A 26,446-nucleotide genomic window follows, 5' to 3' on the forward strand; every position below is an offset into this window, starting at 1 on the left:
TGTTATTTTAGACTCTAAAAGTTATATGCTTTCAGCTAGGCACTGCTTTAGTGGTGTTGCATAAATTTTCATATATTACATTCCATTATCATTCAATTATAATTATATTTTATTCCTCCTGTAATTTAATCTGTGATCCATTAATCATTTAGATGTGCACTGCTTAATTTCCACATATTTAGGGTTTTAAAAATAACTGTGAATCCTTTTCAATTTAGTTCTGTTGTTGTCAGAGAATGCACTCTGTATGATTTTGATATTTTTAAATATATTTGGGAATCATTTTAGCCCAGAAAATATTCTGTCATTGTGAATCTACCATGTGTTTTTGGAAATTTCATTTAAATCCTTTATGACTTTACCAAATTTTTGTCTACTTGTTCTATTAATTGCTGAAATATGTATGTTAAAAATTTCCTATCATCCTTCCAGTTAAGTCTGTGAATTTTTGTTTCATAAATTTTAAGGCTCCATTAAATGCTTGATCTGTATTTTTAATGGATGTTCCCCTTTATCATTTCAAAGTGTCCTTTTTCTCTAGTAATATTCTTTATCTTGAAGTCTATTTACCCAACCTTCAAAGATCCCTTCCAGTTTTCTTAGGCTTATTGTGTTTGCAGTATGTCTTTTTGCATCCATTTATTTTGATTAATCTGTATATTTAAACCAAAAGTGTGTAACTTATATAGCAGGGTCAGGCTTTTTTAATGTACTCATTAATTTCTGCCTTTTAGTTGGTTGTGTAGACAATTTAATGTAATTATTTATAAAGTGAAATTTAGATGTATAACCTAATATTTGTTTCTGTAGGTTCCTTTTCATTTATTAATTGAAATATTCATTTCAATATTTTATTTATTTATTTGACAGAGAGAGACACAGTGAGAAAGGGAACAGAAGCAGGGGGAGTGTTAGAGGAAGAATCAGGCTTCCTGCCGAGCAGGGAGCAAGATGTGGGGCTCAATCCCAGGCCCTGAGATCATGACTGAGCCAAAGCCAGATGCTTAACAGCTTAGCCACCCAGGCATCCCAATTCCTTTTCATTTTCGTTCTTTTGCATACTCCCTCTTTTTTCCTACCTTTTTTTTTTTTTTCCCTTTTTGGATTATTTGAGTATTTTTAGCATTCTTTTAATTTAAATATTATCTTTTTAGACATATTTTCTAGTGGTTATTCTAGACGTTATGATATAATTACTTAAAGTTTCATGATGTATATAAAGGTAATAATATAATTATATATGTTATTATATAACACATATTAATATAAAATATAACATACAATAATAACATAATAATAGGTTCTTCATAGATAATATAGAAATCTTATAATCATATAGCCTCCTTAATCCTACCCTAATTTACATTTGACTTAGTTGTCATATATATTATCATATATAATATGATATATATTATATTTACTAAAAAGTTCACCATTTTTATATAAACATATATTTTTAAAGAATCGAACACATTTTAAACAAGTAAAGTGAGCAAAATAGTATGTTACATTTATCTAGACATTTCTTCTTATTGTTGTTACTACTTCATTTCCTTCTAAGGATCTGAATTTACATCTCGTATAATTTTCTTTAAGCCTAAAGAATTTTTTTATAGCACTTTTTGTAGAGCTTGTCTGGTAACAAAACAAAACTTCTTAGGTTTTTTTAATCAGAGAATCTTATTTTGGTCTTTTTTCCATATGTGAGTCATTTCTCCACATTTGATTTCCCAGCATAGAGTCCTCAAATAGTATTTTTATTATTATTACTTGGTTCAGAGTTTGTAGTGAATGGGAGGGAGGGTCTGTACATGAATTCTGCCATAGCAAAATAGGCCCTGTTCTAGCATCCCTATTTATTTCATTACCTATTAAAAAAATGTTCTAGTGCTGAACCCAGATCCCTACCATCCTATGCCATAAATTAAACGATGCATATAATTTATAAAGAATGATATATTTTCTCTATTCCTTCTTCCCAAATAAATATTTAAAAGTAATATCTCTTCTCTGTGGCTATTAATCTATAATCATTGTTGTTCATTGCTATATTAATATATACTACATATATTAATATATGTTGCACATATTAATGTATAATTATTAATAATATGTATTAATATATAGTCATGCTACGTGTATTTTGATTGGCTGAGCAAATATGTCTTGTATCCCTTTTTTCTGGAAATAAAATTATTTTTAATGAATAATAAATATATTCATTCTCAATTATGTAAAATCTGATGAAGTAAGGTTAATATTGCCAAAAGATTTTCTGTTAGGCCACCATTTTCAGGCACTTCAGCTTAATGAGCTGTATCTATGCCAATTTCATAGACATTTAACAGCTTCCAAATTATACATACATCCTTTTTATGTTGTGATTTTTAAAAGGTTGAAAAATATTCATTATTATGTAATGTAATAGGAAGACTCATGGTGCATTATTTATTCAGAAGTCTAGTTATACATAAAATCTTAAATTAAACTACATTTTAAAGGAAATTTCAAAATACTAGTAGCCATTGCTTTATATAACCATATGTAAGAGGAGAATATTCTTTGCCTATTACGGACTCTTGGCAACTTGGTTGAAAACCAGTTGGCCATATATGCTTGGGTTTATTTGTAAGTTCTCTTTTCTGTTCCATTTTTCTTTCTGTTTTTATGCCAGTATCATACTGCTTCAAGTACTGTAGCTTTGTAATATATTTTGAAATAAGGAGTGCAATGCCTCCAGCTTTGTTCTTCTTTCTCAAGGTTGGTTTGGCTATTTGGGGTCTTTGGGGATTCTATGTGAATTTTAAGACTTAGGTTCTATAAAAAATGTCATTGGTATTTTGATAGGGATTGCATCAAATCTGGATTGCTTTGAGTGGTATGGACATTTTAACAATATTTCCACAAGCGGAAGAATGAAATTTGACTTATATTTTACACCTTACACAAAGATCAACTCAAACTAGATTAAATATTTAAATGTAAGATACGAAATTAGAAAAATCCTAGAAGAAAACAAAGGGAAAATTTCCATGATATTGATCTAAGCAAGGATTTCTTGGATATGACATGAAAAACATAAGCAACAGAAGCAGAAATAGACAAGTAGGACTACCTTAAACTAAAAGAATTTGTATAGTATAAGAAAAAATCAACGGATTGTTGAAATATAGAGTAAATACAGGTTTCTGAATCAGAGGCTGACTGAGTAAACCGAGTATTTACTATCAGAATACCTTAGTGCTAATTCCTCACGCCCCAATTTCTACTCAGGGCAGTATGATGAGGGCAGATGACGTCCACTCCCAAGTGAGGGCACTCGGTACTAGGTAAGAGGAATCCCAAAATTATTAATCTCAACTCTAATGCAGAGAAGCTTGCATAACAGCCTCCTCTTCACAAAAAAAGCTGAGGAAGAGAACTTTCCTTTCTAATGTAAACAAATCCTCTTGGAGAAAAGGAGGTGATTACCTCTGGATTATGAAGAAAGGACTCCAGGAGCATTAAATCTGTACATCTCTTTGGAGATCTCTATATTTACATTCTGAGACTTACTTACCTTTCACTTACCCTTTGACCAACATAAGCTGTATTTTTTGCTCAAAAGCAACTTGACCATGCATAAACATAAAAAGTTTCATGCAGCACATGAAGTTTCATGGAACACAATGAAGACTCACAGATTTCTAAAGATAATCCATTTTCAAATTCAATTAGTTCGTGTGCCTTCATTTATAATGAAGACATTTCAAAAGTTCTTTCAAGTACAGCATAAAATTTTCAAACATCACACAGAAAAGAAAAGGTCTACATTTTTCCACACCCTCACTAATATTTTGTGAAATTTATAAAATTTAGATCAAAAGCTATGTACGAAGGTTAACTCTAGGGAAATTGCAGACTCTCGGGGAAAGAACAAAATCAGAAATTATACCTATAGAGAAAAAAAGGAAGGTATTTTAAGAATTAAGGTCACTCAAAACCCAGAAATGCATGGAGAATGAAAGGTAAATTTTTGAAAATTAATTATATACAGTGTAATAACTGAATGATAAGTCAGCCAATATGGCTGGGATATATTTGTTGTTACATTTAAAATTCATTTACTCAACACTTGGATTGGGACTGAGATACATAATCTCTACTATAAGTACTAAGAATCCAAAGATATATAAAATACTCTAATTGGTGGTTGTAAGGTGCAAAGATAGGAAACTGAAAAGCCAATTATATGCCATGGTTCTTTCATCTTACAGATAGTTGGGGTTGTTTTTAGGGCCCTTAGCTCTATTACTTCAGCAAAAACTCTTAATAATTTTTGAATATTTTAAGTTGTTTTTTCTTTTATTTTACCAAACTCAGAACTTGAATGTGTATTTTCCTCAAAGGTGTTTCTATGTTATGTAATTAGTAAGGATGATTTGTGGTAAGTTTTCTTCTGCTTGAATTCATGATTTTCTGTTTATAAAATGACAGATGGTGGCCAACATTTCTGTGACCACCTCAACTGTTCGTTTGGTAGGTAATTTTGATATTCTACTTTCAGAACATTGCATCAATGTTTACCCCCTTAACTGGAAAGAGAAACAAAACAATCAATCTTTTGATGTCACGCTATGGTTTTCCCCCTCACATTTTAGCATAGACTGTAAAATATTCTGTGAGAAAGAATGTTGAGGAGAAGGAAATGAAAACTTGCACAAATGTTTATGAGAGCTATTGATTGGCAGGTTTTCTTTTCTTTTCTTTCTTTTCTTAATATCATCTGTGTTGTCTTCGTATCAAGGTTATACTAACCTCACAAATGTGTAGAGAGTTACTCCATTGTCTTCTATTTCCAAGAAACTGCAGAAAACTGGTTTTAATTTTTCTCTAAATGTTTGGCAGAATTCTGCAGACAAGCATTTTGAGCACAAAGATTTTTTTTCAGGATTTTTAAAATGTTAATTCAATATTTCCAATAGTTATAGAACTATTCACAGTATAATGGTTAAGTTTTGACAGTTTGTAGTTTTCAAGGAACTATTTCATTCTTCTGAGTTGTCAAAATTATAAGTAAAGTTTTTCTTAGTATCTCTTCAATAATTTCAGTGGCTTCAGTGTATGGTGATGTCTCTATTTCATACTAGTTATCTTCTAATTGTATTTCTCTCTCTCTATCTCTCTTTTACAATTTATTTATTTGAGAATGAGAAGTAGTACAGCAGGGGAAGGGACAGAGGGAGAGAATATCCAAGCAGACTCCCCCAGAGCACTGAGCCCAAAACAGCATTCAATTTCATAAACCATGAGATCAGGACCTGATCAGATATCAAAAGTTGGGTCCTCAACCTACTCAGCCACGCTAGTGCCCCTGTATTTTTCTCTCTTTATAGTTGTTAGTCTTGATAGGGGTTTATACATTTTCTTGTTCTTTTTTTTTCCCCCCAAACAAAAGCAAAAGCAATTTTCCCCCTCTGTTGTTTTCCCTCTTCAATTTCATTTATTTCTGCTCGATCTTTATTATTTAATTCTCTCTTCCTTCTTTGAATTTATTATGTTCTTTTTTTCTAGTTCAAGAAACTACCTCAGGAAGGTAGAAACTTAGATTATTGAGTTTTTTAAGTAATGTAAACATTTGTGCTATAAATTTCCTTCTCTGCATTGCTGTAGTGTGTCCCACTTATTATTTGTTATATTTTCATTTTCATTTAATTCTATGTACTTTAAAAAATCTCTTTTGACATTAACTCCTTGACACATGTATTATTTAGAAATACAGTGTTTAATTTCTAATTGTTTAGAAAGTTTCCTGTGGTCTTTCTGTCATTGATTTCTAATTTCATTTTATTGTGGTCTACTGTATAATTTCAGTTCCTTTAAATATACTGTTTAGACTAGATTAGATTCTGTTGTTTGGTTCTCTTGTCTGGTTCTTTCTTCCTACAGTATGGGGGCAGAAGGTCAACTCCCTGCTGAATCTGGTGCCAGGGGAGGTGGGAAGAATTAAAAGTACCATTTAGTTCAATCTCCCATCTTTTCATTTTACATTTCAATGGATGCTGAGTAAGGGAAGGGGTTCAGTTCCCCTTGAAATGAGCTGACAACAGGTTTGGACTAAGTAGGTGGTCTGCCTAGCCCTAAATCATATAGAGCCCTGAATTCAGTCTTGTTGATGCCACGTGGATGATAAGGCTCAAGGAATTGGTGGAGCCTGCTGACAATGCACAGTGGGTTGGGAAGTGGATTGGGAAGTGGCTTCTCACAATGCTTCAGGACGTCTCATTGCTATAGAGTGGGGATGGAGGCTCAACTCATTGCTGTATTCCAGGCACACAACCTTGATTTGGGATTAGAGTACGAGCCCTTTACTTCCACAGGAAGGTCAACCTAGTGGGAGAAGTTGACTGTTGCCTTCAACCAAGAAAGTGGGTGAGGGTGAAAAACCTGTTACGTGTGTATGGCCCTACCGAAATCATAAATAGGTGTGATTGTTATGTTGGTGCTTGGATGAAGTAAGGTAATATTGCCAAAAGGTTTTCTGTTAGGCCACCATTTGCAAGCACTTCAGCTCAGAAAGAAAGACTCGGACTTGTGTGTGTGTGTGTGTGTGTGTGTGTGTGTGTGTGTTGGCTCCAGGCTGCCCTTTATAGGACATGTGGAAAGGAGAAACAAAACCCAGGGACTTCACTACTGTGTGGTTTCTCAAGTGTCTAGGTCCCTAAGGACTCTACATTTTTCTTTCCAACTTTCAGAATCGTCCTATGCTTGTTTATTATGTTATATCTGGGACATTGTAGTTTAAGAGGAACCAGGAAGCAATGGAACTGATTTATCTTGGTTGAAACTTGTTGTATATGGATTGAATTTTAATGATTTGTTATACTGAATGAGATTTTCAAGCTAGATGAAAATGGCAAAATGTTTATTTTGAATAAGGGGTTTTGTTTTACTTTTTAAAATGTTGTAATGTTCCACACGTTTTGCAAAACTAAAATTCTCTCAAAATCCAAAGCTTGCAGTTTTGACTTCTTTTCTAGCCTTGCCCAAACAGAAATATTACATGTGGGACTTTGAGAATATTAATTATGCCATTTTCTTCATTAATATTCTTGAGATCAACTCCTGCTGTGTTCTATGATTACTTTTCTGGAATTTAATATCATCTACATGAACTGATAAGAAATCTACTCTAAATTTTTTGTCTTGCTTTAAAGATTTTGATATTTTATAATGTTTATATTAACATTACAATGAAAATGTGGTGAGCTTTATTTAAATGTTTCAAAGCTTATCAAAGAATCATAAAAATGACTAATAACTAGTTCAGATTGTGTTCACATTAATTTTTCTAATATTCCTTAGGATTTCAGAAAATATTATTTTAAAGAAAATTCAATTTTGTTTCAATTTACACACATTTTTTTTTACATAAAAATCCAAACAATTCATAGGTTTGCAGTTTAGAGGTGGACTACTTTACTTCTAAGCAAAGGATTCCTAGTATTTCTAAGTTCTGCAAACTTTTCCCATTATAATAATGGAAAATAAGTTGTGATCAATACATATAATTGTATTATATGTTTACTTTATGATGTAGCCAGATTTTTAAAAAAATTTTTTTAATTTTATTTATTTGACAGAAAGAGAGAGAGATCACAAGTAGGCAGAGAGGCAGGCAGTTGGCGGGGAGGGGGGAGCAGGCTCCATGCTGAGCAGAGAGCCTGGTGTGGGGCTCGATCCCAGACCTCTGAGATCACGACCTGAGCCGAAGGCACATGCTTAACCCACTGAACCACCCAGGTGTCCTCAGATTGTTTTTTAAAGAAAAAAACAAAGCAAAACAAAAAAAAAGTAGACTGTGAGTTTCAAACCTAGTTACCCAGCTTTCCTTTAATATAATAAGCAGTACTGAGCACAGGACATTAATCTCTAAAAGACTCTCAAACCCAATTTCACACCACCTAGATAATTTCTCCTCTCTCTCTCTCTTGTTGAAGTATGTGTATGTGAATATGTGTGTGATCATCTCTATATTATAGGGTAAAATGAAAAAAAAATAAGAAAACAAAAAAGAGATGAGAAATCTTAATTACTGGGTGTAGGTTATACAGAAGAAAATAGTTTCCTATATTGGCTCATAAGGGTCCAAAGTAGAATTTTTCATGTTGTGGGTCTTCTTCTTATCAAAGAATATAGCCGGCAATGGACATAATAGTGGTGACTGTTCTTGGATCATATCTGGTCTTCTGCAGATTTCCCCTATTTTCAGTGACTTAATCACATAAAAAAGAATTTAGTAGAGTATCAGAACATAACAAAATTACATGTGTGTGCACCCATGCATGTGTGCATGTGTGTGTGTGTGTGTAGGGGGGTTTTCGATAGACCAATGATACTTTATAATTTTTTCCACAAAAGCAAAGCTTAAATGCCACAGAACTCTCTCTACAGCAATGTTTACATTTTCAGTAAATCCCTCCCTTTCTTCCTGTTCTCCATATAGAATTATGGTTCTATTATTATTGACATATCTCCTGTATTGTATTTGGATTAAGAAGTTTTTCTTTTTTTTTTTTTTTTTAAGATTTTATTTATTTGACAGACAGAGATCACAAGTAGGCAGAGAGACAGGCAGAGAGAGAAGAGGAATCAGACAGCAGAGAGCTTGATGCGGGGCTTGATCCCAGGACTCCAGGATCATGACCTGGGCTGAAGGCAGAGGCTTTAACCCACTGAGCCACCCAGGTGCCCCTTAAGAAGTTTTGCTAAGGTCAGGTATCACATTTTTTTGTCATGGACACATTTTGTCATCCTGTACAAATCTCATTTATTTTCAGGATGCCTGGGTGGCTCAGTTGGTTAAATGTCCGCCTTTGGCTCTGGTGGTGATTTCGGAGTCCTGGGATTGGACACCCCCCGCCACTGCCCCGTGTCAGGCTCCCTGCTCAGCAGCTCAGCAGGGAGTCTGCTTCTCCTTCTGCCTCTGCCCCTCCCGCTACTCATGCATGTTCTCTCTCTTGCTCTCTCAAAATTTTTTTTTCAAAAATAAAATAATCATAATCTTTAGTGAAGAATGCCTCCAGATTCATGTTAAAAATGTTCGCTTTTGCTATTCTGCTAAAATATTATCTTAAAAAACATGAATAAAGATCATATAAGTAATTACATTCAATTACATATCATTTAAACAATGGAACTAGGGTTCAAATCTAGTGACCTTTAAAGTTCTATCTCTTGTAAGTCATATTATATCTATCATATAAATTCCCAAATCATGGAAAATTTAGCATATTCCACAGCTTTCAAAATTAGAGAATAAACACACCTTTTAAAAAATAGTATGTAAACATTTCTTTCCCTCTTGCTCTTTCTTTCTGTGGACTTGGACACACCCCTCCCCACATATTTTATATAATTGTGATTGCCTACTTAAACTTAATCTCCCCCTTGTCATTAATTATATTTAATGTATTCATGTATACCATTTGTTGTAAGTACTTAAGTATTAACCCAGATTAAATACATTGTCTTTTTTATAATATCTACTCTAAATTAATGAGCTCTCTATCATGAACATGTGAACTCAAGTTGATGCTGTAATTAATTTTGTTAATGAATGGAACAAGATAGTTTTTCTTTACCTCTCATACAAATAAAACCTGATTTTCTCAATAACTTAACTCTTGCTAATGTGTGAGAGAAGGACTCCATATTTTATTTTTTTGGTTTTTTTTTGTTTTTTTAGGACTCCATATTTTAATGCTAAGTTTTATTCTTGATTGATAGATGCCCCATAATAACAGCAGACATAGCAAAGAAAAGTGAAATTCTTAGTATAACTTTATTGTGAAAGCCCATGATTTAGAGACTAATACAGTAGAGCTTATTGTGCAACTTATTGTGAAATTTCATGATTTATTATGCAGTTCTCAGGAGCTTATTGAGTGTCCCTATTGTCACACTTCATGATTTACTGAGCAATACAGAAGAGCTTATCACATAACTTGATAGTGAAATTCTGATTTACTGTGAAATAGTTGTTCAATCTGTTTCTACAATGGGAAGTTTATCGAATGTTTCCTAATTATAGACAAGCCTCATCAGACACTTCATTTTCAAAGCAAGTATTATCTCTAGCAGAGCTTTGAATACATCTTTAGCAAGAAGAAAATTTCGTCTCTCAAAATGATCATTTATTCTAATTTCTGGAAGCTTTCAAGTCTGGAAGCCAGCCCTAAGAAAATGAAAGGCTGATTCTACTTTATTTAACAATATGACATGATAACACATCAATTAATGATACAGTTATTTTTCAAAAGACTAAAGCTCAATTTTTCTAAAAACAATAAAGTTGTTATCTTTGAAAAAAAATGTTTTTAATTATTTTTATAAGAGTTGATTCATCTGTTTCTCCCTCTTTTACTTATCATTAATCAAAATCTTAAGGAATCATTCTGTAGCAAGTAGAATTGAATATTTATAAATTGCTACTACCATGGTGCTATGCTTTGGTAATATGTGTGGTGGTGTGTGTCAGGCTTTTTTGTTTGTTTGTTTCAAATATATGAGGAAATGTTACAACATGGACTGATTTTCTGATATGTAAACTGTTTATTTTTTGAGGTTATTTTTATTTTTCAACGTTATATAAGCTTAATAGCTATTAATTATCTTTAATAGGGAACATGTGATTTTTGAAAGAACCTACAGTCTTAACATTTAATTTTGCTTATCTGAAAACTGAGCTATGCAAATATGACTTCTATCAGTCAAGCCATGCATATCCACTGATGTAAAAGTCATTAAATGTAGATGGTATCAAATTATGGAAATTAGAGTATACGCAGATACAATGTCATTCATAGTTTGTGGAATTCCTGCCAGGCACCATGCAAAATAGAGAGGCATGTTTTTAAACAACAATATGTCTATAAGGAGAAAGTATTAGATCTTTCAGCATTAGGGAGTAAAAAGAAAAGGTGAGATCTCTGAGAAAATTTTATAGCTAGGAATAAAAGAAGTAAAAACACTGACTAAACACAATAGACAAATAATAGTTATATAGATCCAAAGGCAGAATCTAGAAGGTATAGTGTCTTTTGCTACCTTAAACCTAGGATGAATTTTTCTGCCCTCTGCCAGACTTCTTCTTTACCTGGTAGTCAACAGGCAATTTATGCAAAGCTCAAAAAATTGTTATATAATACAGCGGATTTTCTGGCAGATGAATTTGAAGAAAAAAAGTAAAAAGCAAACCCAAAACAATCAGATCCAAAGGATAGCATTACAAACAGCTAATGGAATATCTCCCCGAAAATGCAGTCGGTAGACTAGTTACATAAGATATAGACAATGGCATAAAAACCATACTTAGTTTTCTTAACTAACAATGGCATGAAAACTATAAATAGAACATGTATAGGAAAGAGTATGTAAAATAAAAATGGATAAAGGAAGAGAGGAAATTCAGTTCCATTTTTAAGAATTTGAAGACATGACACCAGAGCCTTAACCAGCAAAACTTGAAGAGAACTAATTTGAAAACATAGGACTAAAAACCTTTAAAATAGATGTGGGATAAGGCAACCACCAAGAAACAAGGTGGCAGGAACCAGGGTGAAATCTTGGCCAACACCACATCTGTGACCTTTTATGAATCCTTAATGAAATTGGGGGTGTGGGTATAACCAGTCATGACCACATATTATATGTAAGAGTTATTTCTACTAAAATGTTTATCAAAGTCACTTAGAATGCGTATGTGCTTTTATTAGTTTGGAACTTTAGGTTTTTACTTGGTATACTAATTCAGGGAAATGTCATTCTCTCCCAAATATGCAAACACATGCAAACACATATATTAACACACACTTTCACACACAAGTCCTCAATGAGAAACATTTAAAATTTGAGATTTGATGGTTGAAATTCACAACCTTTGTCAAATATCGAAGCAGGGGTGGGTGGAAAGTCATTTATTCTACTTCATTTCTCTACACTGCCTGGAGCCAAAAGTCTGAAAGGAGCTGATATTCAGAATACTGTCTATATTTGTACTATATTTGATTTGAATCGCATTTCATTCTCCTTTTCTTCTCTGATTGTTACAATTACCTAAATAATAGACTAATACAGAATAAAATAACTTTTTTAGGAGTGTTTAAACCATCTAAAATATAAATAAATAAAATCTTTTTAAGAAAAAGATTTTATTTATTTATATGACAGAGATCACAAGTGGGCAGAAAGGCAGGCAGAGAGAAAGAGGGGGAAGCAGGCTCCTCACTGAGCGGCGAGACCGATGCGGGGCTCAATCCCAGGACCCTGGGAACACAACCTGAGCGGAAGGCAGAGGCTTTAACCCACTGAGCCATCCAGGCGCCCCTAAATAAATAAAATCTTAAAAAAGGAGGGGCACATGGGTGGCTCTGTCTTGGCTCAGGTCATGACCGGGATCCAGTCCAGCATTGGGCTCCTCCTCAGCAGGGAACCTGCTTCTCCCTCTCCTTCTGTCTGCCGCTGCCCCTGCTTGTGCTCTCTTTCTCTATGTCAAATAAATAAATAAATTAATTAAAAAATAAAATAAAATATAATTGCCTTAGAACTGGAGCTTATCCAGTTCCCACTGACAGGCTCATTCTACAGTATCACAACCAATATAGATTCTGTCAAAGAACACTTTCCTCAGTCTCATCACACAATTCATCCTTTGTATACCTGCATTGATAATATCGCTCATCCAGCCCCACCTGTAGAAAAATGGGCTTCAGTATAGGTTTGCTTGTACTTTGTTTCTTTCTTTTTTTTAAGATTTTTTTTTTTTTTTTATTTGTCAGAGAGAGAGGGAGAGAGAGCGAGTGCAAGCAGACAGAATGGCAGGCAGAGGCAGAGGGAGAAGCAGGCTCCCTGCCGAGTAAGGAGCCCGATGCGGGACTCGATCCCAGGACGCTGGGATCATGACCTGAGCCGAAGGCAGCTGCTTAACCAACTGAGCCACCCAGGCGTCCCTGTACTTTGTTTCTTTAACAAAGCTTTCAGAAGTTATTTTATAATTTCAAATTATTGTGACTATAAAAGTAGGCCCAGTAGTAGTCTGTTTATAATGAAAATGAAGGCCTCAAGGGAATTATATACTCAGCACTCAAGTGGTATATTGGAAAAATAATGCCTTTATTACAACAGTAAACATAGTCAACTACACAAATACCTTATCTCATTTCAAATATGCACAGTGCTCTATATCATGGATTTTACAAGTGCATTATTTTCTCTCACAGCAGAGAAGTCATGTAAAGAGCTAAAACTTTAAAAGCTTTGTTAGACTTGTACTGATAGGTTATGCATTATTAGATGTATATTAGGGAAGCATGTTTTTATGAAAAGAAATAAGTATTCTATTCAGCAGAAATGGTCTCTGCTTCTCAGACTCTAAGATGTTTGGCTTCCTGTGGTAGGCTTTTTAGCCAATTTGTTGGAGACTTTCCAAGAACAGTCAAAATGAAATCTGAGGTTGCAGCATTTTAATGTCTCCTCTCAGATATCTGCAAATTCACCAGCACTCTTCTGGGCCTTTGCAGAGTGCTGGTAGTTAATAAATTATTTCCTAACAATCAACTTTGCAGTGATAAGCAACTGTTTATTTTATTAATTTTAACAAATGTTGAAGGAAATATTAACCTGCACTCTACGCTCAATTCAGTTTAAAATTTTTATCTCATTTTAACAGAAATATGTAAACACAAATCATAAAAAGTTCATCTGAATCTAGTTCTGAGAAAAAGGAAGTTTAACCAGTAGGATAGTCAGAAGTACATGTAAAGCTTTTTTTAAAAAAAAAAAAAAACTATGGATTTTATATATTACCTAAAAATCAGTAATAGAGTGCATAACTCAATCTCTGATTTTACTTGAGGACGCTGGCTATATGACATGATAAAATAACATATTTTGTGAAGGAACAAATGTCTACAATTGTGTAAAGGGACATATTCTTTAATTAAAAAAATGTTTGCTCTTTTGCATCTTGCTAATTCAATTCAGTTGCAAAGAAGTGTGCTGTCACATGCCTTCTTTGGATATAAGAATATCATACATATTTTCCACAATTAAATGGATAGATGGATGGCAGTGACCTCTGACATAGAAACAGAGTCAGGGAAACAGATATATCCTCAAGCATTTACTATGGTCATGTTCCGACCTAGACTTTTTACATATGCACGTCTTCCATTCCAGTGAAAAAGGTAACTCCTAGTGAAGTGGCCTTTCTCTGTGTCATTCATCACTCTAACTCTATCACCTGGACCCATCCCTAGAAAACATGAAAAAGCAAATAATTAGATAGCTGATAGATAGATCAATACATAGATAGACAACAAATAATTGAACTAAATATTCTGGTGAGTGAATGATTTATATTATTTGGTCTTTACAGGAGCACCCCCACCCCAGTCAAATCTTTTATCTAAAATTCTACAAATAAACCAAAACTAAATGTTTTACTCAAGGCGAGTACCACAATGAATGTCAATCCAGGTGATAGATTATCAAGCCCAAACTTAGTAATATATGATCTTTTATTAAAGCATACTGCTTTTTATTGCTATTATTTTTATGCAAGTGTATGTGAATATATTCTACTTTAATAAAAGAGTTACAGGTATAATTATAGTTTACTTGGTAACCATCTTAGTCTTAGCCCCTCTTATATATAAGCCATACAAAAGCCAAACTCTCTGCTTTGTGTATGACTGTGTCATTTAATATGAGAGAGAGAGAAAGACTTAGCCACGGAAAAGAAAATGTTCTATAAATTGTCAAGGTTACAAAGTTAGAAAGTAGTGAACCTGGGATTTGAACTTGCAAAATCTGTTCCAGAGTCTATGGTTTTAGTCACTAAGGCCATTATGTTCTACTACCCCCTGGGAAATAGATTTTTAAGAAGTTTTGGTAGGTAACCAATAATGCAATGCTGTTATACTAATGAATAAACCAAAGAAAGGAACATGATTAGCACACACACACACACACACACAGGCACACATCCATATGCAAAGGGCTCTAGGGAAAGCTAAAAATATTAGCTTATTTTTGAAAGAATATTTAATCGATGAGAAAAATCATCAACAAAATATTAGCAAATCCAATTCAGCACCGTATAAAAAGAATTATACAATGCAGCCAAGTGGAATTTTTTTCAGTTATGCAAGACTTTTTTGACATTTCAAAATAGAAGTAATAATGGAATAAAGAAGAAAAATCATATATTCTGATCAAGTTACATAGAACAAATTCCCACATCCATTAAAAAAAGAAAAACTTTCTAAAAATTAGGAACAAATGGGAACTTCTTTAATTTGATGAAAAGTAGTTCCAAAACGTCTACAGCTAAATTCATTCTTAATGGTGAAAGTTGAATGACTTCCTTCTTAGGGAACAACGCATGAGTGTGGATGTCTACTTGTCAATCTAGTAGTAGAAATTCAAACCACTACAGTAAGGAAAGAAGAAATAAAATGCATACAATTTGGAATCTCCAATCTGCATACTTTTGCAGATGATGTGTTTATTTGTCTATATAACTCCAGAGAATTCATGTGTGCACACATATACACACACACACCCACTCTCACACACACAATCCCCTAGAACTGGTAAATGAGTTAAGCAAAGGCATAAGATAGATTGTTGAAAGGAAGGATTTCAAAGATTCTTCTCCTACTCCAGAATTATAGCAATAGAAGATGTTACCAGAGGAGGAAATTGGGTGAAGTATATATAGATTGTCTCTGTATCTGTAATTATTTCCAACCAAACAAATCAACCAACCCTTACCCCTATTAACAACTTAGTTCATTCCATATTTGACCATCATATTTCACATATCTACTGTATTTTTGTTCTTTAAAAAAATACATATTGTTTTATTTGGTGCCAATTTTTCTTTTTTTCTCTCTCAAATATGAATGGGTGTGTGTAGTAAAATTATCACAATTATTTGAGGTGAATGACATCATTTTTATCTTTGACTAAAGATCTATTTTATTTTCCTGTTGAGGGGACCTTAAGCTTTTTTTATTTTCATTCTAAAAGAATTTTGAAATGAGGTTGAGTTTAGATGAAATGTTCTCTAATTAGATATTACAGTGAAATTAATTCATCAGAAAAGATTTATAAAGTTTATATTTATGTATTTTATATATTTATATTTATATATTATATATATATTTATATAGAAAATGTATTAAGTCCAAATCTTAAAATATTGACAATGTTGTTTGTGCTGTGTTATATTATTTTATATTGTTAGTTGCTGTTTCTAATGCTAGAGACAGGGGGATGTCATAGCTTTGTATTATTTTGTGAATGAGTGATCCACAGTCTGAGGACATTAACATGCTTTGAATGCAAATGACAAAACTAATTTCAAATGCAAGAGCAAAATCATATGTCCAAATTATGTTTACTGTTTGTTAGTTTTATTTGGGATTGGTCCTATGAAGGCAGTTGAAATTTACTTGTATTTAAATGAAATAAATTAGGTTTAAGAAATAAATATTTAAAATGCCACATGATTATAATTTAGATCAAAACTCATAACCATTTTGTATTTTTTGTTTTAAAGGTATTCTCTAATTTGAATTGCAATGCTTTTACTGTGAATTGGAAAGTGGAATCCATGTTTCTATGGTATCATTGTGTGTATATGTATGGAAATCAACTGTGACCTTTCACTAATATTTCAGATAGCACATTTTAACAGGGTTTTATTTATGATGAGTTCTGCAATCATCTGTATAGTTATATTTAAAATATGACACTAATATATATTATAAAATAAATCATTATATTTTCTTAAAGACCAGGTAGAATATTTCTCCCAGATGTGAAAATAATCTTTAGTCTTAATGAAACTGCATTTTTCTTTTGCTCACATATTTATACTACGGTCCTCAAACTATAGAATTTCTTGTACATGTATCAATTTTTAAGATGTATTAAGAAATGTTGAATGCAAAGCAAAAAAAATGATTATGCAATTGGGAGTTATTAGCTTAATTCAGCGAACTAGTATAAAAAATATAGGCAGTACATATAACTTAAGAAATGTGAGAAGGCAGCTCACTTCCCCCCAAATAGCTTCCCCTTCAGCAAATTTTAATCTCTTGTACCTTTTGAAAGCAGAATCTTTATCTTTATTATAAACTGAGTGCCTTTCTAGCTAGATAAATTTTGCCATTATACTGCAAATACCAGAGCATTAGCATACATTAGACAAGGAAGGGCCTTCTGGGGAAAGGCTAAGGCCCTGGGTATGGTAGAAAGATAGAGGAGTTCAAATTAACCTGTAGGACTCTTGCATGCCAGGCATGGGCTAAGTGCTGAGGCAATGCACCAGAGACAAGATGGACCCTATTCATTCATCTGCTTAAACATGACGATCTGCTATTAAACAAATTCAGAAAAAAAAGAAAAAAAATCAAGAGTATATAAAGTTTAAAGCAGAATAAATAAATTCACAAATTAAATGCTCTGATTTTTCTGTGAATTTTAAAATTAATCCTCACCAAAAATGAAGCTAGTGAACAGAAATTTTTATTGCAATTTTAGATAATTAATTTCAGGTAGGGGAAGATTGATCACCCTTGATAGGAACTGGCTATTTAGCGACCTAAGTTAAATTATTTAAAATCATTATATTCATATAAAGCCCATGAAATAAAATAAACATGAGGGTATTGTTCTGATCAATATGTAAAGAGGCAAACTGACAAACTTTCTCATGCATTTGGGCAATTATTGCCAACCTCTGAATAGACAGGATGAAGTAAGAAGCAGTGGTTTGTTGTTTTTTTTTTTCAATCTATGTTAGATAAGCTTGTGTGTAAACATAGTGCTTTATTAATAAAGTGGTGCTAACATTCTGCCATTTCAGAAGTATGTTCTAAACGGCTAATCAGAATAATACCCCCAAAAAACACCTTTTGTAAAGTCCAAATCTCCAGGTTACAAGTGAAATTTAAACTAAGTGGTTCAGATGACCCTGAGCTAAATCATTGTACCAACAAAAATTTTCCAGTTGGAAGACTCTGGATTTAATCACTTGCCAGTGTTAGAGACACTCTTAAAGAGGACTACAGATAAGTCACAAAGAGTCAAAAGATATTTCACCCTGCCCCCATTTCTCAGCTGTTGTATTTTTTGCTACTAATATAGACACATGCACAGCAAAAATTTCAGGCTTATTCTTTCCTTGGTTAGGCTGAAAAGATGTCCACTTCCTCTGTGTTTAGTAACATCTGAAATCCTAGAACTAGATGGGAGCTCCTATATCACTCATCCTGTGGGGATAATTGCTTATCCTAGTCGTTTGGAAATTTGGGTTGATAAATCACTTAGGAACATCTAAGATGTTCCTAAGTGATTGGATGATTGGGGGGTTCCTGGGTGGCTCAGTGGGTTGGGCATCTGCCTTTGGCTCAGGTCACCATCCCAGGGTCTTGTGATGGAGCCCTGCATTTGGCTCCCTGCTCAGCGGGGAGCCTGCTTCTCCCCACCACCCTTCTGCCTGCCTCTCTGCCTATTTGTGATCTGTCTGTCAAATAAATAAATAAAATCTTTCAAAAAAAATTTGGATGATTCGGTATTATACTATACCACATGATTAACACTTAGAAGTAAGTCTTACAATAAACATGTTTTTCACTTGGATCCTTTAAATGTTTTATTGCAGAATAAAGCCCGTGGAAAAGTGTATAGACTAGAACTCTACAATTCAGCCAACAGATTTTATTTTGTTTATTTATTTTTAAAGATTATTTATTTATTTATTTGAAAGAGGGAGAAAGAGCATGAGAAGAGAAGGGCCAGAAGGAGAAGCAGATTCCCTGCTAATCCAGGAGCCTAATGCCGGACTGGATCACAGGACTCTATCCCAGGACTCCAGGATCATAACCTGAGCCGAAGGCAGTTGCTTAACCAACTGAGCCAACCAGGTATCCTGAGCCAGGCAACAGATTTTAAAGCATACATCTATTGTAAGTACCACTGGGTCAGAAGCTTACTTTATATATCTTGTCAATTACAATTCATCATTCCTCTCCTCAGATAACTACTGTGATGGATATATTTTTGACGTGTAGCTTCTCTTCTAAGCATAATGCCACCTGGAGACATGTACTTTCAAACAATATATATAAATATGAGTTGCAAATTAAACACTAACAAGCTATTAGAGGCTAAATTACTACATCATTTTATAATCTAGACACATTCTAGAAAGAAGTACTATTTATCCCAATTGACCATGATGAAATTGAAGTTGTTTTCCATAAAATATTGTAATTTAAAGAGTACTTAACTTTAGAACCAGGTCCGGAACCCATTCTTCATGTCTCTCTCACCCATTTTTATTCCCTGAGAAACTAGAAAGAAATCTTGTCTGTAAAAAGAAGCTGAATTAAGAATTCAAAGGCATGGTACTCTTCCAAGATAGACTATCATTTTAGCCTGTGTACTGCACAAATCACTTGATACAGAAGTGAATATAAAATGTGTTGAGTTATTTCAAAGGACCTAGTAAATTAGTAATTATAAAGGGTAGGAAATGGATTATTTTCTTTTTTTAATTGAAATGCTAATCATGACACAAAATAACTGCTAACAATGGTTGATAATAATTATCATTTAATAACTGTTTATTAATTGTCACACACACTAAACACTGTGCAGGTAGTTTCTGATTTAATCCTGTTAATTTAGTGATAAAGCCAAGAAGGAAATCCAAATTCATTTGATCCAGAGACCTCACTCTTATCAGCATTCCCAAAATTACACATGCAAACACAAAGTTCTACACAACAAAGTGAGAAAAACCTAGCACGGTTTAATTTTTTTAAAGTTAAGATAATAATATGCAGTGGATATGTGCCCACACATGTGATTTTTAATGTGAAAAGCCACCTTTTCTGGCTTATTACTTATGTCAAGTATTAACACCTGGTTAGCATGTGGAAAAGTTTGAGAAAACAAAAGAAACAGAACCATATTAATTTAAATGATGTTAGAAATGATACTAGAAATCCTTATTAAGAAGGATATTCGGGGGGCGCCTGGGTGGCTCAGTGGGTTAAGCCTCTGCCTTCAGCTCGGGTCATGATCTCAGGGTCCTGGGATCAAGCCCGGCATCGGAGCCTGCTTCCCCCATCCCTGCTCTCTGACTGTCAAATAAATAAATAAAATCTTAAAGAAAGAAAGAAAGAATGAAAGAAAGAAAGAAAGATATTCGGGATGCCTGGGTGACTCAGTTGGTTAAACGTAGGCCTTTGGCTCAGGTCCTGATCCCAGGGTCCTGGGATTCAGCCCTTCATGGGGCTCCCTGCTGAGTGGGGAGCCAGCTTCTCCCTCTGTCACTCCCCCTACTTGTGCTCTGTCTCTGGCAAATAAATAAATAAAATCTTAAAAAAAGAAAGATATTCAATATTACTCAAACAGACATACCATCTTTCATGTTTTTATTTCAAAGACTTCTTCAATATAGTCTCTGTGATTTAATTATATTTACATGTCTAAAAGTCTTTAGACTTATGTAAGAGTTTCATTGTTCACCAAGTCTCTATCAGAAAAGCATATGCTACAGAATAATTTACTCAAACTGCAAACAGGAGGCATATTTCTTGCATTTATAAGATTAAAGAATGCTAAATCTTGATAAGAATGATCTATATAAAATCATACATAGAAATATTTATGATTCATTTTATTAAAATAAAATAGCAACTCAAACCAAGTATTCAAAATCAGTTATTTAAATTATTATTGATTCATTTAGTTGCCTTTATATGTTGCTTAAATACAAGTTGATAGTTTACATTTGACCTGGTGCAACTGTTAGTATTTTTATATTTTTATATTACCCATAATAACCCTGTGTTTTCCTCCTTTTCTTTCCTCCTATTTCCTCCTTCCCTTCTTTCTCCCCTTCCTTCCATCCTTCCTTCCTGCCTTCCTTCTTCTATATGGATAGAACATAATGGTCAAACTTAATTTGATTAATGAGAATTGTAACCAGGTAATGTTAACTCAACTATCAAAATGGTTTGACCCAACACTTATCAATATAGGACTACAGAGAAAATGACTATAAAAATATATATGATATGAACCTATTCTCAAAATAGAATGATTATGAATTTGGAAATATCATTCCCTGAAGGAACACTTAAAATTAGGGGAAAATGTACATCATTGGTTTTATTTTTCTCCATTATTTTTCTAGTGATAATGTTTGAACTTTCATTATATTATTCCTTAACCATAAGTATCTATCAAATCAAATGAATATAATTAATTGTTTTGGTTTTATTAGTAGAGTGTTAAATTGATGAACTATACTTTTTCTTTAAGTTTTTTTTTAATGTGACAACAGTTAAGATTAAGAAGGAAAAATACAATAACTAAATTTTTTCTTAAAGGAAAGCAGAAACAGAGATAATAACTTCTGAATTCAAACCTAAGTCTATTTGGTAACTGAGTAAAATTTGGAAGGTTATAAAATCACACATTTGGAAAAATAAAATTCAAAATTCAGTATAAAGTAGACTCATTTCAGAGTTTGTCTGTCCAAAGTATCAGAAACTGTTTTTTTTTTATCAGAATCTGTTTTATAGAATTTAAAAATTCAAAACATTCAAGAATGACATCGAGAGACAGACACATATCTTAGATCATCTTGGACATTATATTTACAATCTCATAACATCTTACAAATGAAATTAGATATAATGAACTTTCCAAATGTTAGTAGATAAAACTTTACCTAATTTATTTATACATTTAATCTTTTTTTATATATCCAGGTAGACTCAGTTTATAAAATATATGTACGATACAGGATTTATGAGATGAAAAAATATAGGATTGGGGTGCCTGGGTGGCTCAGTGGATTGAGCCTCTGCCTTCTGCTCATGTCATGATCTCAGGGTCCTGGGATCGAAACTCACATTGGACTCTCTGCTTAGCAGGGAGCCTGCTTCCCCCTATCTCTGTGTATCTCTGTCTATTTGTAATCTCTCTGTCAAATAAATAAATAAAATCTTAAAAAAAAATAAAAAATATAGGATTTACAGGACTATAGAATTATAAAATAAGGGAAAGTATAATCATATGCCTGCAAAAGTCAATTTTTCATTAAGGCCAGATTTTGCTATTCAGGAGAAATTAAATGCTCTCTCCATTTATTTGTATATTTATTTTCTCTGAGAAAAAAGATTGCCTTGCGGAAGGATAAGTAATTTCTATCTCAACTTATTTGAAAAGCTATTTTTGAACTTCATATGGCAAAACATTTCATTTCATTATTATCCTTTAAATCCATAAATCAATGTTTATATTTTATAGTCTACTGAGAAAATCAATCTCTGAGTTTAGTCAAAACTTCCACTAAATTTTGAGACTCTCCAATAATATACCTTCTGAAAAAGATTAGAGAGAGAAAGAAAGAAGTATGTTCATAGAGAAATGTAAATGTAGATATATATTATAAAAATCAAATCTATACACTGTAGAGTATATATCAATATTCATATGAGATATAAGGATAAAGGTCAACTACTGCAAACCTACTTTCTAGAAAAGACACTGACAGAATGAAGAATTAATTTGTGCAATTGTTTTATACTAAAAAATAGAATGGATAAGTAAGAATTCTCTATGAAGTCTAAATTTAATTTGGTTTTGACATCATAATTTGGGCATTTTTTTCATTGAAGATATCAAAATTATTTTTTTGTGGAACATTCTGGGTCATTGATTGCCAAGTAACACTTCTTTGATATCCCTCTAAGAAACATGTTTGTTTTTTTGTATAGAATTTGCTTGCAGTGTTTTATGTCAAAAAAATTCTCAAATTTTATCTAGTTCTACCAGTTAAATATATCAGTTGTGGATGTTGAAACTAACAAATAACTGTATCCCAAGCTTTATACACATATGGCTTTTCGGAAGCTGTGTGCTACCAGATGGGAGATTGCATGTTATGTACATGGTAATTAGGGCCTAACATCTCCTGATAAGGCAGACATTTCCTATAACCAAAATTACTCATTGGCAGTTTCTTAAATAAGCCATAGAGTGCATTTGGGGCCATCTACCAAGTCTTTCCCACCTGGTTTATCTGCCAAGAATAGAATAGATCACAACTTCTTGGCTGAGCCCACTATGAAGTAGTTTGCATTTAGGAGACATGTGAAAAATAATTTCTACTGTGTCTTTAAATACCGGAATCCCACTCAGTAGAGTGAGAATGTCACATGGTGAGATACATAGGGGACCAAGCTGAACAAAGGCAAAAGCAATGTTAACATCTCCCATCTCATTTTCTATTCCATGGCATATGTTCCTTGAATAAAATAATCCACCAATCACTTTAAGTACATGTCTACATTTCTATTACTATTGCGTTACAATTGTCTTCCTTCTCTCCTTTTCTTGTCTCTATCCTCCCCCCCCCCTTTTTTTTCTCTTTTGTTTCTTGGTACACATCTTAAAAAATCTACTTGAAGTGTATGAATCACCTGGTCTTAAACTAAGCTGTTACTGTTGTTGTTGTTTTACACCTATGGTATATAAACTAATTTTTCATTAAGTCTTCTTTTTAAAAATCTCTTCTGCCTGGTGCTTAACTCAATACTGAGTTCCTACATCATTGCCATGTGGTAAAATAGGCTCCCATTACCTAAAGCCTGCCTTTTAGGTTAACAAATTATTTTTTCTTCAATCAGTAAACGTAGATTTTAATGAACTAAAAGAGAACACATGGTTTATGTATCAAAATTTTCTCTCAGCACTACTTCCTTTCCAACTGACACTTCCCACAATGGACAGGGAGGCAGCTGGGATATAAACATTAGGGGATACAAGGAATGGTGAGAAAGAGAATTGAAAACATTAGCTGCACAGACCATATCTTTAGGCAGGTCTGTGACGATCTCACTGAAGCTGCCTTATTGTTTTTCTCTCTCCACTAATTCCATTACAAAGCTTGTTTCAGCACTTTCCAAAGCTATGAGCTGATAGGAAGCTATAAAACACAGGAGATACTCACTTTAAAAATTTTTGAGGCAAAAAATTCAAAACATGTTTGTTTGATACTTCTAGGGACAATAGCCAGAAAATTATCAAAATAGGTATTTTGGTATTTCATGGACAATTACTCAAGTTCCTAACATTCTTGTGAAAAATCCAATTTTCATTTGCTCAGTAACTTTCATGTCTGAAAAAATATTTTTTCTCCTGTGGGAAGAAACAGAGTACATACATGGGCCATCACTTCCACTGTGAAATAGGTTGATAAATTTGTCCAAGCCAGAATGTGGAGGAAGGCCAAATCCGTATTTCTTTAATGAGAAAGAATAAAGATCAGATGTCGGGTTTCTGTCCCTGTGGTGGATATTCCTACGGCAGTAACTTCGGTTCACCCTCTTTCACCCTCAGCAGATGTCTCAAGGTGCAGCTATGATCGAAAAATTTATGAGCTATTCTTTTAGTTTTGTTATAACATCCATCTCTTTATCTTGTATTTGCTTAAATTACTTCTTGCTCGTTTAGCAGAAACAGTCTAATTTGTCCACATTCAGAATTTATTTCCTCTCTCCTACCTGTTATATTTTTGTAAGCTCCACTGACATGCTGACTTGTGAAGTTAGTCTTTTTTTTTTTTTTTCCCCAGCTCATTCCCCATGATTCTTCAAGGGCTCAATGCTACATTCTAGAATTTTCATGTGATGGGAGAAGCTTTCTTCATGCAATACATGTGGAGTTTCTGGTGTTTGGTGGAGAAAATGTGCTGTATATATCAAACCTCTAGGTCTTTTTTATGGAAAAGAGTTGAAAGTTGATTCTTCCCAAACATAGCATTCTTTTCATGCCTCTCCTCTTGCTTCCTCTGATCTGGAGAGTACCCTAGTGACAAATCAAGTTACTGAGCTGGGATTTGCTCCTGAAGTTCTTATCTGGACAGAAAAAAAAAAAAAAAAAAAAAAAATGTCACACAGGGCAAGGAAAGGTATCCTATAGCTCCTTTCAGGAAATACTGTTGCAGGAGTGACAGAAGTTGTGCCCATGGTTGATGGTCACTGGGTCTTCTAGTAATCCTTGCCAGATGGGGCAGCTAGACTCCTCTTGGAGATCTGCCAAGGCTGTCACAAATGGCATGGAGCCATGAACAAAGGTAGTGGGTGAGGTAATGCTCCCTTCATCAGGGCCTGTGTCTCAGGAACTCCAGATTCAGTGAGAAGTGTACATCCCTCAGACCTCAAAGGCTAACTAGCTTCAGGCTTCACTGGCCTGTCATGCTGGTGGCAGACACTACAAGTCCTCTAAGTTTTGGAGGTAACAGTCAAGAACGATACACAGCTTCCTGGCCTATTACATATTTGTCATATAAAGTTAAGTTCAGTGACTTTCTTCTTCCAGAAAGTAGCTCCAGTCCAACCAAGGGAACCATCATTGCTTTACAACATAGACATGAGGAGAATAACACCTTCACTAATGACTAATTGACCACCTGGGGCAGGTAGCTCAGAGGCTCAGGCCCTAGACAGTGCAGGAGTCTCTGAGCTGCATGAGACAGAGCGGAACCCAACACATTCCTGAGCACTCAGGCCCTCCATCAAGAGTGCACACTTGTCCCCTGAGGCAAATAGTATTTTCTGGAAGTGGCCACTAGAGTCTTTTGAAGAACATCATAATGCACACACACATACACAATCTAACAGAAGCCAGCTATGCTCTATAGACCTGAAAATGAATTCAACCACAATCTACAGAGAGAGGCCTTTCCCCACTGCTTTCAGCCTTGAGCTGCTTCGGTCTCTTTCCAAAAATAAACTAGATTAATTGAATTAAACATTGCATTCAATCCTCTATACCAGTGATTTTTCAAAATGTGGTCATTAGTCCAGGAACAATATCTGGGGTCACCTCCCAGATATTTTGAATCAGAAATCCGGGCAGCAGAACTCAGCAATCTGTATTTTTACATTCCCTCCAAGGTGTTTCAGATGTACCTAAATTTTTACAGTCACTGTTCTACACAAAACCTTGCAATGACTTAGTCAGATGTAAGGCCAACATCCTTGTGATGGTTTGAGTCCTAAGAATACTCCTCCTGTGCCTTTTTCCAACTTGTTAATCTCTTCTACATTGGTCTCCTGGATGTTCCTTGAATAAACCATATTTTCTAACATCTCTTTACATTGTACTATTTCTTTTCTTTGCCTAATATCTTCTAGTGAACCAGGTACTTCAATCCCTCCCTCTTTAGGGGACTATCCCTCTTACAGTGAACTCTTTTGATCTGTTGCCTAAATTTACATCCTTCCACTGAGACTCTGTACACTTAATATTTATTCCTCACATTGGAATTTATTAATGATTTTCTTTCATAAGTCTCACCATTGATCCA

The sequence above is a fragment of the Lutra lutra genome, chromosome 3 (genome assembly GCF_902655055.1).
Source record: "Lutra lutra chromosome 3, mLutLut1.2, whole genome shotgun sequence".
NCBI lineage: Eukaryota > Metazoa > Chordata > Mammalia > Carnivora > Mustelidae > Lutra > Lutra lutra.